This window comes from Oreochromis niloticus, linkage group LG5, assembly GCF_001858045.2.
Source record: "Oreochromis niloticus isolate F11D_XX linkage group LG5, O_niloticus_UMD_NMBU, whole genome shotgun sequence".
NCBI classification, from domain to species: domain Eukaryota; kingdom Metazoa; phylum Chordata; class Actinopteri; order Cichliformes; family Cichlidae; genus Oreochromis; species Oreochromis niloticus.
In genome coordinates, this window is record NC_031970.2 from 14,901,416 (window position 1) to 14,927,706 (window position 26,291).

The window sequence follows — 26,291 nt, forward strand, 5'->3', positions numbered from 1 at the left end:
AGTGCACCATATTTCACCACATAAAGAGTTCACATTGGAACTAAATCAATTTAAAAAAAAAAAGATAATAAATAATATTACATTTATTTATAGTTTGCTTCTCAAAAATAGGTTCACAAAGTGCTTGAGATATGTGCACCGATTCTGTGGCCTCTAACCCTGTTATTTTTAAATCCTTGATCTTTCTCTGTCTCTATCTTTGTTTCAGTTTTTGACTCAAACACAAGTTACTTTCTGACACACAACTAAGCCTCAAATAACACACAAGCACGGGATGTGTTTAAACAGGATTAGATCCATACCAACCAGCAGACTTATGCTTAAACATAAGCCTGACTAAATACCATAATGAGGCAACTGGATGCAAAGTCATGGCGCTTTTCCTCTATGTGTGGCAACCCACATATACTGCAAACTGCTCATGTATGCACACTTCCTTGTAAAAACATTTATAAATCCTGTTTATATTATAAACATTTAAATTCAGGTAAATACATTCAGTGGCTGCACACACACAGATACACCCTAAAGTGTCTTAAAAAGGAGCAAGAAGAATAAAAGTGGGTGTGGAAAACGACCAAAAATAACAAAGAGTGATGGCTTAAAATGCAAACCAGCATAGGAAAGGGAAGAGGGCAAACAAGGCAAAGGTGAAAGACAGCGAAGAACATGGGAAGTAGTAAATGAATGTGAAGAGACAGGCGCAGGAGACTGAAAGTCAGGAAGTGTTTCATTAAGTATGGTGAAACTGAGTGACTGGCATTTGATGGGTGTTCAGTTGCCATCGCCAAGGCAACCAGGCAATCATGGAGGCAAGTTATACAGAGAGGAGAATGAGACAAGTTACGCCAATATTGTAACAACAAGATTAATTACCATAATCATTATTACTGTTGCTCAGTCATAAACAAAATACAAAAGCTCAAAGTCCAACCTAGTCTATGCACAGTGAGCTTAGAATGAGAAAAACTGGGGTTTGAAATTTGCTCCAGTGGATGTTTGGCATTTTACAGCCGGGGCCAATAAGCAACAGCGACATAAATGAATTACACTAGGAGCAATTAAAGTAATGTAAATAATGCAAAGGATTATTCTGTTCTTGGGAGGATTTTTTTTTTCTTGTGATAAAAGAAGCAGATTTGGTCTTTGAGTCATTAAGTTAGAAAAGCCTGTTTTTATATGTGATGATTCAGGAGCTTTTCTATTAAAACACTCGCAAAAATGAGCTTTAGACTTCTCAGATGTTTGCTTATGTTTCTTCCTTCACTGGTGTTACATTCTTTTACTCTTGTAAGACCAATCACACAGCATGTAATTAGGTTCAGAATACATTCATTGTTTTTGCATACATTTTATATTCAGTTCCTTTATGTAAAATTACTTTAATCTATATAAAACCACAGCTGTTCTTATGATTGAGATTTTCGGTGTGAGTGTGAGTGGTTGTGTATGAGTGTGTGGTGGTATTTAAGAAACCTGTTTATATTTAAAGGCAGCAGGAGTGCAAAAAGGGAAGGACTCTAGCCACTGACACTGTGTCTGTGCAATTAAATATAACTGACTTGTATGAATAATAGCTATAGGTTTTTATAATATCTTGTTAATATCTTTATGAAGCAAAACCAGTGCATTTGTCTCTTTGCCATTGTTACCCTGAAAGTTTTCCTGTGATGTAGAAATATGTACTGTGTATGCATAAATACACTCCAGTAACTGTAAAATGCTTTTCTCATTCAGCAGCTGAACACATCCCTGTGGAATCCTTTCTACAATCCAAAGTTCATTCCAAAACTGTTTGCAAAGTTCCCACAAATGTATTGCTTTGGTTTTGATAGGATTTATGTCTGGAAATTATGCTGCTCTTCTGATATTTGAAGCTTTTTCTTTCAAGGTTTTGGATCACATTATAATGCTGAAGGACAAATCTGTGACTGATAGGTCTGTATTTCCATGGGACTTGGGTTTTTTTTTCGATACAGTATTAAGCACTTCAGCACAACATTACCCCAATAATACAGGACATGGAGCATCACTGTGTGGTTATACACTCTTTGTTCAGAGAGTGACACCAGTAGGAATTGTTTATATTACATTTCAAGACAAATTTGAATCACCGAAAGTCGCAAATGAGCCAATTTCTTAATCATTAAAAAGTGCTTCTTTTGAATACATTTTTATTTTAATTTACTAAAATGTTGATGTTTTATCATGTTTTTATTGCAACATGCTGACATCAGCCTGATGGCATCAGCAGTTTTTGTAGATAATTTATGGTAATAATAGTACATACAATACATTTTGTTTCTAAAAACCAAGGTCACTGTACAAAGCATAGAAGACAAACAGTAAAAAGGATAAAAACAACATTACACAATAATTGGAGGCAATGTTTAAATAAAATAAAATAGAATAGAATAGTCCTTTATTGTCACTGTAGTACATGTACAGTGAAATTATGGGAGACTAAGACTAATTATAAAGAGAGTAAGCCAGTTTGAAGAGGTGGGTTTTCAGTTTTGACTTGAAAGGGAAGAGAGCTGGTATTTCTAATATCAGGAGAAAGTGAATTCCAGAGGTGGGGAGCAGAGCGGCTGAAAGCTCTGTTCCTCATAGTGGAGAGACGGGCAAGGGGAACAATAAGGTGAGCGGTGGATGAGGACCTAAGGGAACAGGAGGGAGTAGCTAATGTCAGCATTGGTAACGTGGAAATCAGGTGTAGTATATTAATCGTTTTATGTCATTGTGAAGTGAAACAATATATTGAAAAAATAGCTCAAACAAAGAAAGTGCTTATGTCCCCTAATGACTAATGTATTGCTTTAAATTTTGGAGATGATCCTGGCTTGTTCCTAATTCGTGTGACCTTGGCCTTTGACCTATGACCTTCAAGCATGACATATGAAAATAGTGTGCTTTATTATATTTTTCCCTATGATTGGAGCAGAACTGTCTCAAATATTTGGCTTATATAAGATGTAAAAACCTGATTTTTTAAAGATATTTTTATGCAGTGTGCGATTTTGCGAAACTTTATGGCCTCATTGTGATGTCATAGTGTGTTGTGCAGCTCTCTCCATGCCCTTTGATATGATATATTATACTCAATATGTTTTTTTTTAATTTTTCAAGATCAAGATCAGCTTTGACCTCGGTCACTAACATTAAAGGTCAAATGCTTAGCCAAAACAGGCACTCATGTTCCCAAGGTCTAGTAGTCCTCATAAAAAGTTTAAAACCACTTGAAAAATAGCAAAAAATTCTATTTTTCATGGTTGGATCTTAACAAGGTTCCAAGTAGAGCATGAAAATGCAACAGGAAGAAATGGGAGTGAGACAAAACATTTTTTGAAGATGCAATTGAATACAACATTTAAACTGAAACAGGCTGTTTTATAGCTGATCAACAGTTTAACACCACACCTCCAAATAAATCCGTAAATCCCCCAGAACAGAAATCAAAGTTCCAAACATGAACTCAGTAATGAGTAGCTCCACCGTGACTGTTTTCAATAAATAGAATGCTCACTCCCATTTGATCTGGTTGCATTTTGAAGCTCTAATGGGAACCTTGTTAAATCCAACCAAGCAAAATATGATTTTTTGCCATTTTTCAAGTGGTCTTAAATTTTAGATCGGGACTATTCTTTTGAAGTTTAAAGATGATGCAATAAAAAAAAAAAATTCTGGGTAAAATAAAGTTTCTACTGATTTTCACATTTGGTGATACCTTGATCCAGTTTTCACCAAAATTAAAATCAGCTCGAGTGTCATTGGTCTTGAAAACTGTGATTACTAAACTGCTGAAGGACAAGCAGAACCGATTAGATACTCAAGAATTACTGCCTGTCTTAACCATTATATGTATAAATGTGCATCTCAATAATTTGCTAATTGATAATATGACCCATTAAATAATTGATTTGCACTTGATAAAATACTCTATTTAGAAATGTTAATCCATCATTTATAAAGTATATAAATGATTTAATTAAACAGACATAAATTAATGAAAAAAACCCACAGTGTTTACAGCTCCGTTTGTTCATTAAATACTAATGAGTGCTAATGTAAGACTAATATGAATGTAAAAATGTAATAAATGTAATTATAAATGATTAATTAAATATTTTGTAGTTCCTTACTAATCTGTAATACTAATGCTTAAAATACTTTATTATTACGTTTTAAGTGAAACTGAAAAAACATTGTGATTAAAATGAATTGAAATTAATTTCAGGAGAAATACAGTTTATGTGGGTGCTTTTTGCTCCAGACCCTTTACACTTGATGTTGAACCAAAGTACAGGTGAGAAACCTCCCCCACACTACAGCAGAGAGAAAAAAAACATTGGTTGAATAAGGCAGCATTGTTAATGTGAAATAGGCTTCTGTTCATTTTTGAGTGTGAAAATGCTGTTTGGACAGTTACAAATTTCAGACCAATTACTAAAAGTGTGGCACACCATTGATCAGAAAAAGGAAAAACGAGAAGCGGCATCCGACAAAGAGAGACTCAAAGAACAAAGTGAAGATCCCACAGAATTGGTTGTCTCTTGGTTGGAGGTCTGGTGATTGCATCATCCACTAATCTGCCTCCTAACGTGCTTCCTCACCACTGTTTCAAAACATTTATCAAGTCTGGCATGCTTCCAATATATTACCTAGGGGTCTTCCAGTGCTCAAAGTGCAAAGACAAAAAATTTTGATCAAGCAGCCTTTAGTTTTTCGAATGCTGAAAACTAAACTGCTGTGTGGAATAAAGCTTTTACGACTTTCAGGAAAAGGCGGTTTTCTAAGCATGGTTTGAGTTTTGTCCTGTTTGTTTTTTCTTTTTCACTCCCTTTACTCCGTACACATGAACCAACAGAGTTTGACCTCTGATCACAGGGATCATTGAGTTTCTATCTCTACAGTAAGATATTTGCCTTAAAACATGAACCTCATTAAGACAACAGTTAATTTTATGTTGTGCGACATACTAAAAGAGTTAAATTATTCATCCTTCACAATATGTAATATGAATATCCTTTGCAGAGCATTACAAAATTATAATAAGAAACACAAAATAGTTTCTAACAATTGGCTCTTCTGTGCGTGCTCGCTAACAACCTCTACGTTAATGCAAATCTATTGTTTCTGTATGCTGCTTCTGATCTCGCTCTTTTTCTTTTCTGTAAAACTTTCAGAGCTCTTTTTAACCTTTTCTTCATCATTATGATTCCTACCTTCTAACAATGCTCACTGTTCACAAAGTAAATAACGCCTTTGGTTTGTGGTCACAGTTAATGCCAACAACCTTGTTTATTTCACCAAGACAAGAAGAGAAACAAGAACAACAGGAGTTATTCAAGGGAGGAATGCATGCATGTTGCCACGCAAAGCACTGAAGTGAAGAAGTGGCAAGTCACTCAGTAACACACGCAAACATACTGTTTTTCATAAATGCATGATGAAACCACAACGCAAATTAAAAAGTACCTCTGTTGTGCTCCAGTGAAGGGGTTAGGTCACATCACTATCAAACACAACCAGAGTTTGAAGGGGTTAGGACACAACATCTTTTCGTAAATCAAACTACGGTTCAAACTGAGCTTCATCTCAGTTTGAACCGTAAGGGTCAATTCACCAAGGAGTGAGAGAAGAGCAATACAAATACAGATGGGAAATGAAAAGCAATCAACTGGAACCAAAATGAGATTGTTGTAGTACTTCCCCAAAGTTTTAAAACCTTCACAGCTCAACCATATGTTCAAACTGCTTCATTGCTCTTGGAGATGTAATAAATTAGGATAAACATATAAAATATAAGACAGCAGAGGCTTGAAAGGCTTCTATACAATGGATCCATTGCAACTGATGAAAAGCAAGCTGGGTATTTGACATTCACAACACAAATTTGTGGGGACGAGTGTCTTAAACCCACCTTTGCTGCAGGGTGTGCACACAACCAGGGCTGGTCTGGTGAACATTTGCCAGGCCCCTACACCACCTTCCTGCTCATGCACCTCATAGAACCAAGTTTAGTGTGGAAGGTGTGATTGATAAAGACTGACAAACAAAAGCAAAAAGGTCGAGCTGAAAGGGTAAGACAGAAAACGAAAAAGAAATTAAAAACAGATTCATCAAAATGTGTTAAGCAAACTGAGATGTTGGCTATCGAGGCTGCTGCAGCTGCACTGTCAACTGCAGTACCAGCGACAACGAGTAAACGAGCCCTCACAGGTACTGGTCACTAGTCAAACTGCTGCTGCTGCTGCTCATAATAGCAGTGGAGAAGTTTCAGAGGAGGGTTAATAAACGTGGATGAAAATAGATGGAGGGACATAATTAGGAAGTAAAAGATTCAAGAATTCAAGTAAAATGAATGGCTTCTTTGACCATGAGCTACTGCTAGTAGCTTAAGTTTAGCTTTTAATTGTCACATGCTGCACTCCAGTGCAACAGCCGTACCAATCTGATCAAACAGACGAACTCTTTCAGTATCAATAATCAAACATATATGCATATATTCAATTTGTTTGTTTTTGTTTATATATTTTTTTCGTGTACTACTACTCATGTAGCTGTACTAGTGCTTTGAGGAGTTGCACAACTATGTCGTCATATTTAATTGGACCATTTGGGCTATTTTGACCAATCACGAGCCAACTTAACTAAAAATCCCAGGGCTGATTTTTGTCCCAGTCCAGACTTTCACACAACCTTTATCAAAAAACTAGTTTTGATCTTCATTTCACTCATCATTCACTTATTCTTTCTTTGTATATGTTATTCTTCCATACATCTTAAAGTAAGCTGTTTTCCTCTGAGCAGTACAAGCTGAGCACCATAGCAGCAGTCAGAAGATTTTTTCTTTTGTCTCTATTTGGGCTTAATAATTCATCTTCTCATTCCAGCCTGTTGTAAATGTACTCTGGTGGGAACTGGCTACGAACTAATGGATCAAACGCCGCTAGGAACCAATGATCCTTTTTCACCACCAATACCCACATTACTGCAGTATTAAACTTTCAGTACAAACCTTATTACTTATTTAATTCGTATTTATCCCACAATAATTTATTAAGCACTGGGTCTTTGGTTCCCAGTACCATTCAGCTGCTGGACATGTACACCTGAAGTTGACCTCTCTTGTTGCAAGCACAGTCTATTTGTCAGGTACGTAACTCCATTAGAGAAGTTTTAGAGACTTGCTAAAAGGCAACTATGCAGGTTTACGCAAATAAAGAATACTATTCCTGTAATTATCTGGATATCTCTTTTATACCAAGATGGGCACTGTATATTGAAATGCAATGTAAGAGCAGGAAAAGGGATAATTTTCTTCTTTTTGCATTACAAATAATTACTTACAACTAAAGTATTAACAGAAAATTTGCACAAATACAGTATCTTTGAATATGATTAGATATATTTTATGTTTAACTTGTTATAGCATACTAAGCAAGTAACCACTCCCTATAGCTCATCTTGGGAGTCACCAGAAATCCTAAACAATTAACTACCATAACTCCTATATAATCCACTAAGTCTTGTAAATGGGGTCTTCTCCCACAAATACGAGTACATAGTCAAATAAACAGGCTGCAAATTGCTGCAATTGTTGCATATACCTTATTTTACAACTTCTTTTTTGGACTAACAATATTTGTAGTTGCAGTTGCTGAAAGAAGGTAACAGTCAGCAGTAAACCCTAAGCTAAAAAAAGATGATTTTACAGGGATAATCATTTCCTGAGATGAGATGGTGGTAGAAACTTGGCTTGCAATTATAGAAATATTCAACGCTACAAATGCATTCTTTCAAAAATCACAGTTATAATGCAGTTTAGCTGCTTAACAGCTTACTTTGCAAGCACACAAAAGTTCATCAAAGGGCACAAGATGTTGCTAGTCAGCCACCATGAATGGCTTCTGGGGACCTTTTGAAAGTTGAATGCATGACATAAATTTTAATAAAGCACTCCTCTTTCTCCCAGCTCCCTAACCTCGACCCAAGTTAAGTGTCTATGAGCAAAGACTGCGGAGACACAAAAACACGACATCAAAAATTAATTAACTAAGCTGTTTACTTTTATTGTTTTGCTTTTACAGAGAGATCACGACACATCAAAGATGCTTCAAGTGAGAGTTTCTAAAGCAGAAGGCACAGCTGGAACTGTGCCCTCACTGTCTAGTTCAGTTGTGGCCACCATGCTGCTTCCACTTTGCAAGAACTAAAGATGTTGAATTATTCAGGTTTGTGCAACAAGGGCTGTTTTTGTTGTAACCACACTCAGATCAAAAAGCGAAGCTCTGAAAGTCACTTTAGAAGATGTATGTTTAAGGTAGTTCAAGTGCTTTTAAGCAGTATGTCCGTTTTAATATCATTTTCCCTCACACACACATATAAAATGACACTCTCTTGTGTGTTCAGCATCTACATTCCCTTCCCTTTTGTCTATCATCCAAGTCATTCTCCATTCTTGCCACCTGCCCTCTTACTTTGTTTTTATTCATCATTTTTTCCTGCTGTTTATCTTATTTTTGGCTTTAGCCCATTTATTATTTCTAAAACGGGTCCTTTTATTCTCTTTTCTTCATCACTCCTTCTTTCTCTTCCCTTCTCGATACTTCTCTCTTGTCTTTTTCACCCCATTTATATTTCCTGAAGGACAATACTTTTCAATTACTTCCCCTCTTTGTGTGCTTCATCGTAACCTGCACGGCCATTTTATGTTATTTTCTGTTAAATTGCCAGCAGAATGAGAAACTTCCACAGTAATTTGGACTTAAATTAAATGTTTCTAGGCCAATTTCTCCAATGAAGTCATCCGCATCTGGAGAATTATGCCTGCCTATTAACTTCACCTAATGTTATTAATAATGGGCTCAGCTCACTTTGGTGCTAAAATGACACCTTTTTTACCCCTTTAGGATTCCCTGGAGATGAAGGCGAGAGATGTGTGGGCGTCATGTGACCCTCTGACCTCTTCCTGATGGATTCTAGTATTCTGGTATGAGGTAAGAAGGTTACAGAGGGAAATTACGGGGAAAAAAGGAAATGTAAGTGTATTGATGTATGCCAGGGTGTTAGCTAGGGACAACCGCTGAACAAGGCACTAACAGAGTGGGAATATGTGTGAAAGAAAGAAGGTCAAGGTTTAGGTTCTGGATGCAAAATTATGACAGAAAAGTAGTGAAACTGAAAAAAGTAAGTCTAGTGAGTCTGTGGTAGAACAAAGTCAAAGACTCACAGTGTAGTTAGCGTGCGCAGCGGTCTCCACCACGTCTGAGAACAAATGCCATCTACCGAAACTCAAGCGGCACCATCAAAAGTAGCAAGTACGCCAGCACAGTTTGATTGACAGGCCAGAACATTACAGTAAAGAAATAATGAAAAACATCACTCTTTTGAAATGCTCCACATCAAATCCAGCAGGCATAGCAGTACAGGGAAATGCTAACTGCACAGATCAACAGCATGTTAATAACGGATTATGTTTATTTGTGCCTCCTGTTTAAACCACATATCAACAAATTTTCACGTCTAGCCATTGCTCTCAATCTTTACATCAGTTTCTAAAATGTATTAAGTTTTATTCAGTTACATAGAAATAAGCAGAAGATGTATGTGTTCCCCATCTGTTTTTCCTACATGTGTAATGTTGAACACTGCTTACTTAAATTCTAAGTGCCGTTTTTCTGGGTAATCAAAACTGCTTCTGTGGTTCCACCAGTAATATTACTGGGACTTTTCCATTTGTGTAAATTGTTGAGTTACTTTTGCCATAGTAATTTCAGAATCAGCATTACTGTGTACTTGCAGGTGAAATATGGCAAATCAGTTTGCTGCCCAGTGCACTACTTGCAATGGGTTTCTGTTATCAGGGTGCTTCATTCTTTCATTCTGGCCGGATTGTTTTTTAGGTGTGTTAATAGGGTCAGAATGACAGTACAGATGTATTTAGAAAGCCTTGCTATGAGGACATATAGGAGGAAATTTTACACATAAGGTTTGTGTAAAATTTGCAACTAACATGCAGCTACTGTCATGGGCAGACAGAGAAGAACAGCTACGCTCCTGAGTGAAAAGATCAACCCTAAAGCTGCCTCCTTCCATGCATGGAGATTTGATTAAAAAAGGGTGATGGGCTGCAGAAAAGTAGAAACAAATGTTGTTTTTTAAACTGGCATCATTGCATATTAAATACTGAGTTTAAGGAGTACAGCTGGCCAAAGCACTAAGTTGACAGGGGATTTAATTCTGGCACAATAAACTGTGTGTATTCTTGAGTCTGACTGCAATTGTGTCTGAAGATGCAAGTCTGTGACTGGGAATATTCTGCATATTATTGTAACATACTGTAATATAAAGAAATTAATCTAACACACTAACACACATTCTTGTTGATATCGAGGAATGTAAGAAAAGAAGCATGAATGTCGCTCGATGCATGCACATGGCTGAGAAAAGAGAGGTTTTCATTGTGTAGAAATACTGGAAACACTGGCACGTGCTATCCTCACTGTAAAAGTGGCAGTTTTATTTATATAGCACATTTCACTATATTTAAACTTAATACAAATACAAAATACCAGGGCTACTCCTCAGCCTCCTGGTAGATGCACCTGTGGTATCAGTTTGAAAATCCTAGCTGACATCTTTCTCGAGTTATTGTATTGACAAGATTTTCAAAAAACCTTAAGGTCACCTTAAGATTTTTAGTAGAAGCACTTCTGGTATCAGAAAATGAAAATCTGACGTAGTGTAATTCTCAACTTATTGTGTTCATAAAGTTGGGTCTCCACGACCACCTGAGTCAAAAAACCTATATAGGTTTAAAAAGCCACAGATAGACACTGAGCAAGTAAGAGATGCACTGGGGACCCAAACCATTGACATCTTTATGAACTAACTGAAGAATTTTAAAGGCCATTTTGGACTGAACTGGGAACAAAGGAACTGGTTTCAGTACTGGGGTTATGTTTACAAATTTCCATGTAGTCTGAATTGGGTTGAAGTTGTCCTATTTATTTAGATAAACCTGAAAATAGAACATTACACTATTCTAACCTGCTGATATGAATTCATTGACCAGTATCTCCGAGTCAAGCTAAGAATTTTCTAACTTTGAATACATTTTTCATGTGACAGAAAGCTGTTCCAGTGACCTTATTAAAAAGACCATCAACACTGAGCTCACTGTCCAAAATGATGCCAAGGTTTCTGAAAAAGGTAAGCTAGATATATCCTTGAATGTATCTTGCATCTGGATTCTCCTCTTCTGTTACTCTCATGCTGTTCTGTGTGGCTCAGCTAGAAACACTCTGGTGAGTAAAGAGCAACAGGACAGAGTCAAAGTTTTGGTTCTGCACTCTAGTGCCAGTTATTCCAGTACTCCGACAGCATCTCCTTCTCCATTCCAGATAAATACTCCTAGTGGCAACTATTACATGAATATCTGGTGCAAAATAAAACGTGATTTTTAGCACAATTTACAGTAAAACCTGTGCCCACAAACCTTTGTGCGTTTCATTATGTTATGGAACAGATGAATTGCACTCCTCAGAGCAAACTGCTAACATACTGTAACCAATAAAAGTCAATCAGTCTGCGTTTATATAGTGATTAATTGCAAATCTTTACTAATCTGTTTGTGAGTGAATTCAGTTATTCCAAGTCAGACTCGTCTTCCAAACAAACGTGGTTGCCCAGAGGTTGTCGGTCCTGCACGATTAACCTCTGGGTGAGTAGTTGGTCACTGCAACTACTTGCAATCAGTCTCTTGCTCTGACACATCTGTTACTAGTTTTCTTTCCTCAGTCACTGAAATATTTCACTTACCTTTGCCATATTGTGTGGCTCTCTTTGAATTTCTTGATTCGCATATTCATTCCAGTTCTTGACGCTCAGAAAAATCAACGTTTCTCTTTCTCTAGTTTAAACTGTTGTCTTTTTTCATTCATGACATGATGGTTTTTCAAGTGACAGCTCAAACCCTTACTGAATTTCTTTATATGGTGTAAAATTGAAAGGTAACCCTCAGATTAACTTGACTTTACAAGTTTTCAGCATTACAGAGTTAAAGCGCATTATTGTGGGGGGGTTTTTCAAAATTGATGTTGGTTTTTTTTCTGAAATAATTCATTTACATGCACATAAAAATAATTTATACTTTCTAAAAAAATTACATTTCATAGTAGGGCTAATACTTTTCCCCCACATCTGTACATTCCTATGTCGCGATCAGAGATGGGCAGTAACGCGTTACTTGTTACTTGTAACGCGTTACTGCAATCCGATTACTTTTTTCAAGTAACGAGTAATGTAAGGGATTACCATTGCAAAAACAGTAATTAGATTACCGTTACTTTCCCGTAGGAACGCTGCGTTACTGCGTTACTAAAACCGTGAGTTTTTTGCGAGAGTGTCTCATGACAGTGGACGTAGCTGACTTGGTAACATCTTGTTACCAGAAGAGCCACCTTTGTTTCTCCAAGCTGGCCAAGGGTTGGGCATCTCTCCTTAGAAGCTCTACTCCCATGACAGCCCCTACCCTGCCTTGGTAAGTGGCAGAAAAACGGTTAAAATGGAAAGATTGATGGATACAAAAAATAATGGCATTTAGAAAAAGTGTCAGGTTTCCCTTATTCGTCCCCTCATAAAACATGAACCTTTAAAGGTGGACCAGAACCAAAGCAGGGCAGTGGACCAGAGTACCACTCATCTCATTCAGGCATGCGTATTTTTTCTTTAATAAATGTATGAAATTTGCCTTCTTATTTGTTCTTGTTTAGACTAGCTGTACTGTAACTAAAACCAAAATAGCTACTTCATGTATTCAGTGGCAGAAAACAAGTCAAAAATGTTGAATACTGAACGTCCAATGATTTGTGCTTCTACTGACTTAGTTGCCACCTAAAAGCACTGTTGTAAATTGTTGTTATTTTTCACAATGCAAAATGCTGTTTTACACTACACTTTAACACTACTCGCTGCAGGACAATAGGGGATGCTGGCCAAGTGTCAGTACATGATGAGTTGCAATGTTTTATGAGAATTTGTTGACATTAACAGAAAATATCCCCAAAATTAAAATGAAAGAGCCACCCAAAACAGCGAAGTCAACATTAGCACAAAGTAAAAGGACAAAAAAGAAAATAAGTCACAACAGGATATATAAATTATATTTGTTAAATACAAGCCCAGAGGAACAATGCAAGTGTTCAGAGCTCACACTCACGATATGCAACAGATATGCAAACCTTTTGTTTCATTACATCCAGCCTACCTCCCTGTCAGCTCTCATCACTTCTGTGTGTCGTTACGGAGGTTGTGTTTTTAATTTCTATTTCTATGTCTGTGTTTTGTGCTGCCACTGCAACCCCTGTTTGCAAACCAAATGTCCCTGAGCGCTTTAGTGATTTAAATTGAATCCTGCCTGTGACCCGGAGCTCTGAATAAGAGGCATAACAGAAAGGATGGGGAAAAGCAAAGAACAATGATTGTTTCTCAGAAGGTTGTTAGTCTGAATCAAACTCATCCAAACACCAAAAAAACGGCTTTCTGTGTTGCATTCTCTCTTTCACGTAATAAAATGCTGGTATTGGCTATTTGTCCTTTGTAATTGCAAGAAAACACACAAACATACACAGCGATGAGATGAGAGCTACTTGTGTATTTCTCGTCTCATTACTGTAGCCAATAACAAATAAATAGTGTATGTGTGTGTGTGTGTGTGTGTCATGGGGGTGTGTAACTCACTTGGTATTCAGTCACTTGTGTTTCCTGGCAATGTATACACATAAATACTCGATGGACGGAGTCAGCATCTACTACAAGCACTTAAGATGGACAGGACAGCTGGCACCACAAAGGCAAGCAAATCTATTTTAACTCACAAATCTCTAACTTCTAAATCATCTTAAACGATCTAGCCCCGCCCTTAATTACAGTCAAGTTGTTCAAAAACCTTTTATATTTACAGTAGCTTTTTTTCTACCCGAGCTCCTTGCATCCTTGTGAGAAAAAAATTCTTGGAAGGGACAAACTTCCTCCTCATGGAAGAACCTTTCAGCTTGATATTGGCCATATAATTGGTGGTAGCCATAAAGTCAGTAAAGACACACAGCTGTGTTTCTTCCTCTTTTCCTTTTGAGACACGATACACTGACAAATGAATCTCAAGGTTTCTTGATTTGTTTTCATTTGCTTCTTCACATTCATTTGGCAAATTAACTTTGGTTCGGCCTTGTCTTCCATTTGGGCTACGTTCACACTGCAGGTCTTAATGCTCAATTCCGATTTTTTGATCAAATCCGATTTTTTTGTCTGCTTGTTCACACTACACATAAAATGCGACATCAAACGTGCTCTAGTGTGAACGCTCAAAGCGGCCCGCATGCGCAAAAGAAGATGTCACACACAACGCGCTCTGTTTAGACCCAGAGCAAACAATATTGTTTGACTGATTGGCCTTAATATAAAGACTTCGGACTTTATGTTTCCAGATTTTTGCTTTAAGTTATTTTGTTATTTACATAATAATGCAAATAACCTAATAATGATCCTTTTTGCTGTTTTAGAGGAGCGGTGCTTCAAAGGATAGTTGCAGATTTCTGTCAGAATCTGCAGAAAATACAGTAAAAATAAAATGTTCACATTTCTCCAACGTGGTCTTCCCAACAGTTTCACCGGATGGCAAGAAACCGTTCGCGATGTCCTATCGGGCGCTTCTCCGGCGCTGATAATTGGCGTCTGTCTTGTGTCAGTGACGTAAAAGACGGATTTAATGCGACATGACCGTTCACACAGCAGTCGCTTTCTAAAACATCGGATATGTATCGGATTCAGTACCACATACGAAAGTGACCCAGATCGGATTTGAAAATATCGGATTTGTGCCGTTCACACTGTCATACCGTGATCGGATATGGGTCGCATAGGGTCAAAAAAATCGGATTTGATGCGCTTTTGCCTGCAGTGTGAACGTAGCCTTAGTTCATACAGAAGTATTAGCACAATGACACTGATGAAAAGCGTTTCATTTAGATATTTGTTTGGAAAAACTCATCGTATATACAAGCAATATAATTATTATTTCCAAACTGAAGCATTAAATGCCAGTGTTAGGACAACATACTGAGTACATAATATAAATAACAGGAAAAAAAGACACAACAATCACACGGTAACTTCCTGTGTTTTCACCAGAAAAGGCTCAGGCTGATACACGCCACTACTCCAACGGGACAGATTGTGTTGTCACTGAATGTTCTTGTCGATAAGTGTAGAAAAAAAATGGGTTGAATTAAAAGAAGCAGTTTCTTGGTTTTGTGATATTATTATTGAACAACGAGGTGAAGGCAACGCGATGGCTAGGAAATAAACAAGTCTCCGTGTACAGATTCTCATAATTTTCTATCAGTACTGAAGTGTGGTGCATTGCTGTCATGTGATAACTAAACTGACAGCCATATTGAAATCTTTGTTTCACAGGCTTTAAGAGACTCAATATTACTACTACTTATAATAATAATAGTGATGATAATAATAATAATAATAATAATAATAATAATAGCATTTGAGTCAGACTGCCCTTGTTTCACAGCATTAGGCTTATAAGGTGACAAATCAAAGAGCTCAAAGAAAAAATTGCGTTTGTATAGGCTAACACAATTTTCAGCTTCAGCTCCAAAATACCTTTTTTTAAACTTTCAGTTGCTGGTTAAGTTTAGGCAGTATAACATATAATATAATAAAACAAGTTTGGACACAGCTGCTGAACTCTTTTCATAGACAGCTGTTGCACACTAACAGTGAACTAACACTGAAAATAGAACGGTAAAGTACTCTTATGAGGTGTCTTTTTATTGCATGTTACCTTTCAGAATTAATTCACTTGAAAATGTCAGTGAAAATAAACTGAAGATGGAGTGAGAGATTACTAACTATTGTGAAGCAAACCTTTGACGTTTTGTATGAGTTGTACAGTGTCACAAATTCTTAAAAACGAATGCACGAAAACAAAGAGCCACTATAACCTAACTTTCCATATAGCAATTTATGTTCCTTGGTTAATCATGAATCACTCAAGTAACTCATACACACATACTCCACAAACGCAACAAAGTGCTCTATGTTTTTATGGTTCATAAAAGCTCAAGTATTTATATAAGTCCAGACTCTCAAATGACTCACAGTGACTCACAGTGGCTCCACTCCAACGGTGAGCAATGGGATTCTGCAACTTTGCTCAGTGTTAATCAAATAAATATTGTTACAATTAGTTGAATTTAGTCTTTTAGAGGCAAAAGATTTACTGTGATATGAAATCAATCTTTTTTGTAAAGCCTGAACCAAGCAGCATTAGTGAATAATTTAAAATAGAGGGTGGAAATGTTAATGTAAGCATATTTTTCTTCATTTTAGATGTAAAATTCGTATTTTGCAATTCATTCATTTCATGAACACACAAGTAATAACACAACAGCAACAGGTCAGGTTGCAATCAGTTCAAGTTAATGAAGGTACCATTCACCCATTTTTTAACCAGTTATCCAACCAAGGGTCAATGGTGTGGTTTACCCTGGCCAGGACACTAGATCATCACAGACCTCAGAGAGAGAGGATCAGACACTCTCACATTCACATAAAATCACATATTAGTCTAATGTGTATATGTGAGAGGCTAGTGCTGGAGGAAACTCGCAGGCCAGGGACATGACACAAACGCCGCACAGAAAAACCTGAGCTGACCAATATGTTCTAAGTGAGAACCTCCTTGCTGTAACAGTGTTAACCACAGCACCACCATGCCACCCGTTGTAAATAAAATTATTATATTTCAGTAGCAGAAATAACTTCCAGCTCTAAGCTGAGCTCCCCCTGCTGACATCTGGGCACCATCCAGGCAGACATGGGCTGTCAGCACCATTGTGAGGGCAACAGCCTGCTAAGTCAATAGACCGACACTGACAATGCTAAGGCAGAAACCGCTCATTAGGGAGCCTTGTTAAGAACCCTGCTTAATAAGGGGAAATCTTGAATCGAAGAACACGTGCTGTTCAACTGATTAGAGAGTCAGAAATATTGTGATACATGCAGGAATTGTGACATGTAACGAAAGAAGCTTGAAAAAGAACTGAACAACTTATTTTCCCTGCCTTTACGGCAATCATCTGTTTATCGTTATCACAAAGATCATGATGCTTATTATTTTCACCTAAACATGTTTTCTGTAGTGTGATTTGTTTTTTGCGTTCTATCACTGTGTAAAAAATACACTAAAGTTCTCGTGTATGTTAACACTAGAACTGCCAAATAGGTGATTAACCCCTTGGCTTTTTAAAAATCCTGTAACTGCGTTAAATTAAAATCCCGTCATCTAATATTTCATAACTTTTCTTAAAATGGGCTTACTCATCAGATGCTGAAATTTAGGGAGTGTAGGATAAAAAGAAACAAAAGGACCATTTGTACCTAGAACCAACAAGGGCACCATTTTGAACCCATAGAATTTAATGTAAAACCACCACTGCAGCAGGCTGGGTTGCCTAGTGACATGATTGTTTACACACATTTTGATTTGATGGCTGCTCTAACATGAGCCTAGATGTGATAATTAAATGATAACTAAATATATATGGGACTGTAGTTAGATAAAAGATGAATAACTACTGCGAGGAGGAGGATGGGATTTTGAGGTGGAGCAGAGCGGGGAGTGTGTGAACGAACACGTGGAGAACGTGGAGAGTTGCTGCCTAGTGCTGGATGATACAGCAAGCTTTGGTATCGATCTGATACCAAGTAAATTCAGGGCAAGTTTTACCAATATCAACACTGATACTTTTAACCTACAAAGACAACTTATGTAGGAGACAGAAGTGTGTCGTGATTTATTGGATGAATCTTCATTAATTTGCAAGTTCTGTACAAATTTGTATGACCACTAAATCATTGTGATACTTTCCACAATATTTAGTAAATACAAAAAAAAACAAACCACACAACTTTCACCTTTTCGTGAATTTTGAAACATGTTTTATGGAGGCCTGGAATCTAAAGGTGTTCTCTCTTAAGCACTTTGGGTCAACTTCTGATGTTTAAATATGGTATAGGCTATAAATAAAATAGATGTGACAGTCAACAAAAAGGTGCAGACATTTTTTATAGTGCATGTTTGAGGTATATTTTTTCATTTCCAAAAAAATAATTTATTTGTCACAATTCAGTTTACATACTGAATTTAAAACAGAGTTTCAATCCTATTATGCTACCATCGATCCAATACCATTACCAGCTGTTTTTTCATATATTTGCTATTTTAACATAGCTAAATACAAATCGTTATCCAAAATTCATTTTAAACTTTTCTTCTACAATTTTTTATTTTTTACATGTATTAGGTATTGCATTGTTGTGCCATTTGTTTATTAGTGTATTCTAAAATATATCTTACCTTTACAATCTGTAATGAATAATCTAAATTGTTTCAAAACTAATATGCCTAAAACCCATTTCCTCCCAGAATGTCACAGTTTTCACTGGGAGAAACATTTTGTCACTCATCCAAGTGACTTCCTCAGTCTCAGCCGATCGCAGGTTTCCCCAACCTTAAACACTACATTTGCACAATAACCGAAACTAGCCCATTAAATGCACAATGGGCTGTGAGGTCAGTTCCTTGATCATTAATATGCAAATTGATGCGTACCACAAATTTACACATACGGATCAGTATTTAAGCTTTGACTCTCATCATCCACTGGATGAAACTGAGTGTCAACAGGACCTGTTGGGATTCACTTACGTGGATGATTGAGCATGCATCAAGACAAAATCACTTAAACTAAAACTTAAACTTCAATCATTGTTTTGTCAAAACTTACTTATAATTAGCAAAAACAGATGAAAAATAACAGCTTAACCTCTTCAAGAAACGATGTTAGCATTACTGCTGTTGTTGCTGGACAGGTTCAAAATGACACCCTTTGGTGCTTCTAGTGTTAGGTATATAACACTATAGTTCCACAACATAACGTTATGATATTATAAGATATAGAAGATAAGCTATAACAAAGATGTATCTTGTATTATCCATCTGAGATAGATAAGATATAAAATCAGATTATAAAACCCCAATTTCACTGGGTCTCTTCACCTTTAAAAGCCAAAACTATGCCCTTGCCTATCACACACACACGCAAATGTGATAAAGTGAAGCCGACAGTAATCAGATGCACCCACAAAGGTCAAGGCTTTCCCATTTCAATGAGGAGTCTTTCACTGCCTAAACACATTACTCTGTGGATCAAATTCAATAACCTCACTCCCAAATGCATATGATTGAGTAATCCATATTAATAACACACACCATTATTATGACCCACACATTTATGTCTATTCATTATTCACAGCTTGATAGTAGATTGTGTTTCTGCATGTTCACATAATCAGAGTCAAAACTCTGTCATTAAGATAATACAAGCTGGAGTGCTGCTGAAATACAATGAAAAAGGGAAAGACACTTTGTTTACATTTGACCTTGATGAATAAATAATATAAATACATGTGTATTCAATTGCTATACACTATTCCAGCAATGTCGTTAATAAACAAAAAGACATGGTAGCCAAATAGCCGTTGCACACCAATATATATTTATTACCAGTCATATCAATATTTAATCATATTTTCATACATCGTTCACTGTTTTGTCATAACTTGCAGGAGTTTTACATGACACAATTAAAAAACGAGAAACCACAACAGCAGTTTTTATATTTAGTTGCAGACATCAGTCACAGAGACTTCTGGTGTTGTAACTGTGTAGGTGTAGTTACATGTTATAATAAAGGTATAGGTCATTTTTGTATCAAGCAATCTCCAGAATTTCTGTACACCTAAAAGAAAATGATAAACTGTCTACATTCAAGAGAGAAATGTATTTTGCATCCTCTTGAGTAAATCTTGATCTTAAATTACAACAATGTTGCTACCTAGCTACCCTGTCGAGTGGTATCTTAAATAATTTGTTATCTCTGAAACACACCGATGATTGAAATGTGCTCAGGATTTACACAACATACACACAAACAAATTATGAGCTGGACAGAAAAAAAGAAGAGAAACATTAAAAAAGCAAAAGAAAGTTTCATAAAAGTTTTACTTCTACTGCTCAAAACCAAAATAATAATAAAGATAACTGAGATCTCAGATTGCAGTCCTTCTGCTGATGAAATCTGAAGATGCATTTATTTCTTAGCTTGTCTTACCCCAGATGTACCACTAGACATTTATCACTAGTGCACTAGGAAAAGGAGCATAAATAAGAGATACAGTAGTATTTATCTAGTGATTTTCTTATCTTACCAAGTACTCAAAGAGCAATGTGGAACAACACATTTAAGCTACTTGCTAACTTGTTACCATTTGCTGCCAACTCTGTATTGAAACTATAAAGGAAAACTTTTTAGACAAGGCCAAGTAATTTGAAATTTCAGGTCGATCATACAAATTATTTTAGAGCAAGTCCCAGTTGTACGTTTCAAATATTTTACAATGGAAACTGTTCAGGTCTGTTCAAAACTAGGGTAGCCAACATGTTTTGATGACAACAATCAGCCTTTTTTACTTTTGTTTGTTTCTGTTTTATTAATTTTTTTTTTTAATTCATGTCGTCCAAGAGAGACATAGTCTGCTGCATGTCCTCTGGGTTTTGTTTTCAGAAGTTTCAGAAAATCTAACCAGTGACAGAAGAGTAGCAACACTTATTCACACCTGATGTCTGGTGAGAAAGTTCACATCGGTGGGGAGTAAGAGATGGTGGTGCAGTTGCAGGTAGAGTTTTACAAGGTAAAGCGGAGGTCTACCATTCATGAAGTCAAACTTGACAAGACAATATTATGTTATTTTAACATAAACAATATTTGTTCATATACTAAGGTTGGGGGATATGTAAAAATTTTCCAAACGAGAATCGTCAGTCCAATAATCGACGATGGGCGATACAATTGTGCGTGCAATCGACCGGGAGGAAGCAAAACTGAATACACTGGTCACAGGACAAGGAACGATCAAAATAAAACAGGAAACAGGAGATAGGCATGGAGACACGGACTTGACAAGGAGACACGGCTGACTGGGGAGACACAGGAGATGAACTAACACAGAGTCGAGGGTGACTCGACAAGAAACGAGGAACACAAGAACAGCCCAGAGAACACACGGAGACGGAGACTAAACACGGGTGAGATAAACACTAAGGGAGGGAGAAGGAAGATCACTGAGAACTAAAGAAAACTAAAACCATGAAGAACAATAATCAAAGCATATATTTCTTTGAGTCTGAAACACAAGTACTGGGTCACACAAGAGGCTTACAACTGAGAGGAGAGCTAAAGGAGGAGGTCTGCCTCAGTCTGCACCCCCCCATTTAGATTTATGCCTGTTGAAGCTTTAATTTTTGTTGGCCAACGCTCTGTTAAGGGTAATATAAGGAGCTTGGAAAGAAAAGCGACTGGTCCTCTTTTGTCCTGTCGCTTTTCCTTCCAAGCTCCTTAGATTACCATGACCTGGATGACTGAGAACCTTCACAGACCTCTGTTAAGGGTATTTTTGCAAGTGAGCCCAAAAGTGAAAACACACTGTAATAAAACATTCAGTGTAGGCATTTAAATTTTTATCTGTGAATTACACAAATAGTTATGAGGCATTTTATGTCAGAAACAATATTAATACATTTAGCAACTAAGTATAGAAAATAATATATCTATTAGAGTACAACTAATAAATCCAAAGCCCTCGATTGCCTATTTTTGTTTGCGAAACGAAACTCTCAGTATGACCAAAGAAGATGTGCCGCTCTGAAACTGACAAGTAGCTGTCATTTATTGGTATAACTACACAGGCACACTCACCTTCTCATTCGCTCTCGCAGAACTGTACCCTTTGTTTCCTTTGTTTTCACATCAATCTCTATTTCTGAGTGACAAAGCCTATTAATTCAAATTCTTCAGAACAACATTTAACATGATTTGTATCACATTCAAAACATCAGGACCGTCTGTTCCCTGTTTTGACCTTTTGCTCATTCTAATCGAATCTTGTTAATGAGTTGCAAAACTAGATGCCAACAGTGCCACACAGGAAGTGCAGTTTTGTGTTCATGTGTATAATTTAATTTCTTGCTGTGGATTTGTGGATTTGCCCTTCAGGCAGAGTCAATAAATATTTAAAGACCTCAGCAATCGACTGTACAGTGATGTGATTATTTTAACAGATAAGCATTTATAAGTAACTAAAGGATTTAAGATAAGGTGCAAAAATAAGTTGACAATATAGGCGTTTATATGTTATATATTAATTGTTTCTCAAACTCAGTATTAGAGCCGTAGCTCAACTTCTCAGCACAGCCAAGTACTTGTGAAGTGCTGCAAAGTGAAATGTAGCAGAGGGATCTGATACTGTTGTGAGGCTGATCCTATTAAAGTCTGTGATTTCTCATTTTACAAAGGCCTAAATTTTTAATATGGAAATTTAGTTGGAATAAATACGTGGAATGACTCCACAGTTTACTTTCTGCTATGTTAACATCATATCCAATCATTAGTTTCACGCAATCATTCACTCACTTGATGTCATTTTCTAATCACTAGTTCAGAGAGGCCTTGGAGCTGAGTGCAACAGACAATGCAGTGCTCAAATAAACACACTGTTGGTTTTAGTCTTATTGGATTTGCTGACACTGAGACAAGTAAAGAATATTGCCATCCTTTCCTTTAAGCAGTGTCTGGGGGATTTCTTAGCCCCACCAAAAAGTAACATTCACAGCAAAGCTAATATAACAATTTGTGGAACTTTCTTCATTAAAAGGCAGTTTTGGTCTTGTGTGTCCATAATGAAGGGATTGTGTTGATGCCTTATTAACTATTCATGCAATAAGTGCTTTAAAGTTAAAGGAAGAGTGCCCTTTGTATGTTTGTTCGTTTTTAATTTTGACAGCCTTGTCTTCAGTTTTCCTCCCAGAATGTCACAGTTTTAATCAAAGAGCATCGCCTTTTCTTTGTGCTGCAGTGTGTACCACACAGGCTTAAACTGAAATGTCACAACAAGGATTGAGGTTTCATATCTGGTTATATTAAACACAATCTTACTTTGTTAGGAGAGGGGATAAACATTCTTCTTCAGTACTAAAGGTGAGAGAAATGCTGGATACAAATCATTGTTCTCACTTCTCTCTTCTGGTTAAAAAAAAAAAAATGAGGCCCAGTGGTTGCAATCACTGTAGTTGTACAGCTCACAGGTTGACTTTCAGACTTGACCAAACAATTGTGTCAAAATTATGCAAAATTCTGAAGCATAAAGACAGATATGGCTACTCTAATCCATAGGCTGTAATGTAAAGTCTAAATAATTAAAATTATATAAAACTGTGGATGTTAAAATAAAATAGTTCATGTTTCTAAAATTAAAATTACACACCTTACACTCTTTTTTTCTATTTTGGGGTTAAACAACAATGATACAGATTCACTGTTAAAAATCTTTACTACAAGAACGCATACCTCCCAGTATCAAGGCAAAGCATGTATCAGACACTGTGTCCATTTCAAGCGCTAATTCATGAAATGCACACGCATGCAGAAGTTACACTAAGTCGCAGTAAATCGCAGTACCAGCAGACAGAGATAATTTAATTACAAGCCAACTTAAAAATAATCACAGGAAAGTGTTTAAACAGACATTACTAACACATTTCCATGTAAATACATATTAGCCACCTAGCTACATAGTTTCTGGCATAGAAGAACCCTGCAATCCACTTCATACCTTCTTTGGTCACTAGTGATTTCTTGGCTTTAAATATATTAAATATATAAATATATATTATCTCCCCCTGCTGGTACTGCAACTTAAGTTGCACATACCATGCTCAGCATGAAACATGAGCTAATTTTCTCAAGTAGAGAAAGTTCCACACATAGAACAGCATAAAAAGGACGTGTCAAGCCGTATTTGAGCAAATTACAAATTTACAAATTTACACAAGCTCATGCATTTCAAACTCATTTTGCACATTAAACACACAGCATCCCCATGGCCTTAGCATTTGAAATCTTTTATACATGTTGTTTGATCCTTTGAACCAAATTCACATTCATACTGCTCCACGCTCAAACTGACACATTACACTGAAGACAAATTTCATTCAGCATGAAACATTTTATTTCACTGGCTCTAAGCATGCAAGACTCAAATTCTAAATCCCTCCGATAGGCCCCTAGAGGCTTCAATGTTCAGTGTAACCCAAGATATAAAGGTAAATATTGTGTTGCACATAATTTCCTTCAAGGTTTATATCCACTCTTCTGTCAAAAGAATAACATCCAAATGGGGTGGGTGTTACGCATATGACAGCAGCATCTTCTGGCTGTAAAAACCAATCAGAGCATTCAGGATTAAAAACACAGAGATAATTTTTTTACACTGATGCCCAGCTATGCTTACAATTTAATAACTTACAAAGTACCCTGAAAATGGGGTTAAATATAAGACAGAAACAGCTCCGCATGCTGATAAGTTGGCTTTCTGAAAGTCTTGATTTGCATACTTCTTCGATCAGAGTGAACAATATTATGTTAAATGCTCCAAACAACCACTCTCATTGAGTCTGTGTCAACTGAAAATGACATGAAGGATTCATCATTAGCGACTGGTTAGGGGCCAATAAAGTCAGACCTCCCTTTTCCAGTGAGAAACACATCGTAAATCTGAATGAATGCAGTTAAAGGAAATGGTCATTTACTTTGCTGAATGACCATTTCCTTGAAATGCTCATTCAGCAAACGTTCAGCAAATGGTAATTCAGTGAAGTGTCCACTATAGGTGCCATAGAAGTTCTGTTACACAGTATTACACGTTTTTATAACAGCATGTGAAGCTCCAAAAATTAAGAACCCTTAATATTCTTTGTACCACTGTGCTGCTAAGTTTCTTCAGTCAGTCTGATTTTTATAATCGGACCCTGGATAAAAGTTATTACATTTAAAAAAAAATACTTTCAGGTTAAATTTCAACCTGATATCGACGATACAAAAAAAGAGGGATTTCAATTATAGAGTAAGACTTTGACAGCATATATTGATTATACGTTGTCATTACAGAAATAGTCTACTTAATCTACCAAAGTATTAGATAGATTTGGATATATATTAACACTGATGTAAGGTTAAGACCAGAAACAGCACAAGAATGCACTCATTCAATTACCATAAACAGAAATGTGCCACGTTTTAGATTGACATGAGCTTTGCCACATGTTGTTGTGTTGTGTTACAAAGTAAACCAACACTGTGAGCACAATGAAATGAATGAGCAAACTCCAGCCTGTGATACACTAACAGTGGTCTTGGCATCTCCACAGCACTCCTGACTGTAACACAAAAATTTAGAAAATGCAAATCATCATCATGGAACTGCACAGATCAGAAAACCCATTTAGCCCCTCTATTTGAGTCTGAAGTTCTTTGTTGAAAATAGGCAACACAAGAGTCTAAGCTTGATTCACATTATTGTACATAAATGGTGCCACATAAATCCTGGTCCTACATTACCATCCTCCCTGTGTGTGTGTGTGTGTGTGTGTGTGTGTGTGTGTGTGTGTGTGTGTGTGTGTGTGTGTGTATGTAGTCTATGATTTGTGAGGCCCTTTTCAATGCAGGAGGCTGCAGGACCAGATTGAACTATAATTCAGCACTTGGGGCATGGCACAGCACAGCACACAGATATGCAAGTGCACACATCAGATGCATGCACACACCTGCAAGAAAACACTCAGAGCTGGTGCAGCTAAACTAAGCAAACTCATTTAGACGACTAATTCTTACTTTCCTTGTTTCCTTTCTTCAAAATGACTGTCCAAGAGCAAATTGACCACGCTGTCTCGAACAGATGACAAAATAAATCGCAAAATATCCTCCGGCATCCACCAATATACCTGGGCAGCTTGCCCAAGTAAAGTCTTTGTGTGGGTAACAGTGAATACATAAATCATGGCAGCCAAAATGCAGTGCAGACAAGATTCAAATTAAAAGCTTGGTGCTTTATGTGGGATCATCTCAAAGTTCAAACTATCCTGTCTTCATGTATGCTCCCTGCTTTCCCCAGTTGATAAAATGTGCACGTTCACATGTCCTAAGCATGTAGTATCCAGAGATAAACTAAATGTATTCTTTGGCCTGAGTACTTGAGGCTCGCACACATAGACTACAGTTCACCCACAGGTATAGGTAGCTGAGGTACCTAGA

General features: G+C 36.8%; 1 protein-coding gene across 3 annotated transcripts in view; it reads right to left on the reverse strand.

Annotated features, from left to right (window-relative positions):
• The window catches only part of raly (RALY heterogeneous nuclear ribonucleoprotein), a 113,100-nt gene that overhangs the window by 66,290 nt on the left and 20,519 nt on the right, over window positions 1–26,291 (reverse strand). The window contains exon 1 of one of the 3 annotated variants that reach the window (XM_025907389.1): window positions 5,924–5,974. The exons of the other annotated variants lie outside the window; for them this stretch is intronic. The gene's annotated coding sequence lies outside the window, so the exon portion shown is untranslated. Of the gene's footprint in view, window positions 1–5,923; window positions 5,975–26,291 lie in introns of those variants that run through there. 3 annotated transcript variants of the gene reach the window in all.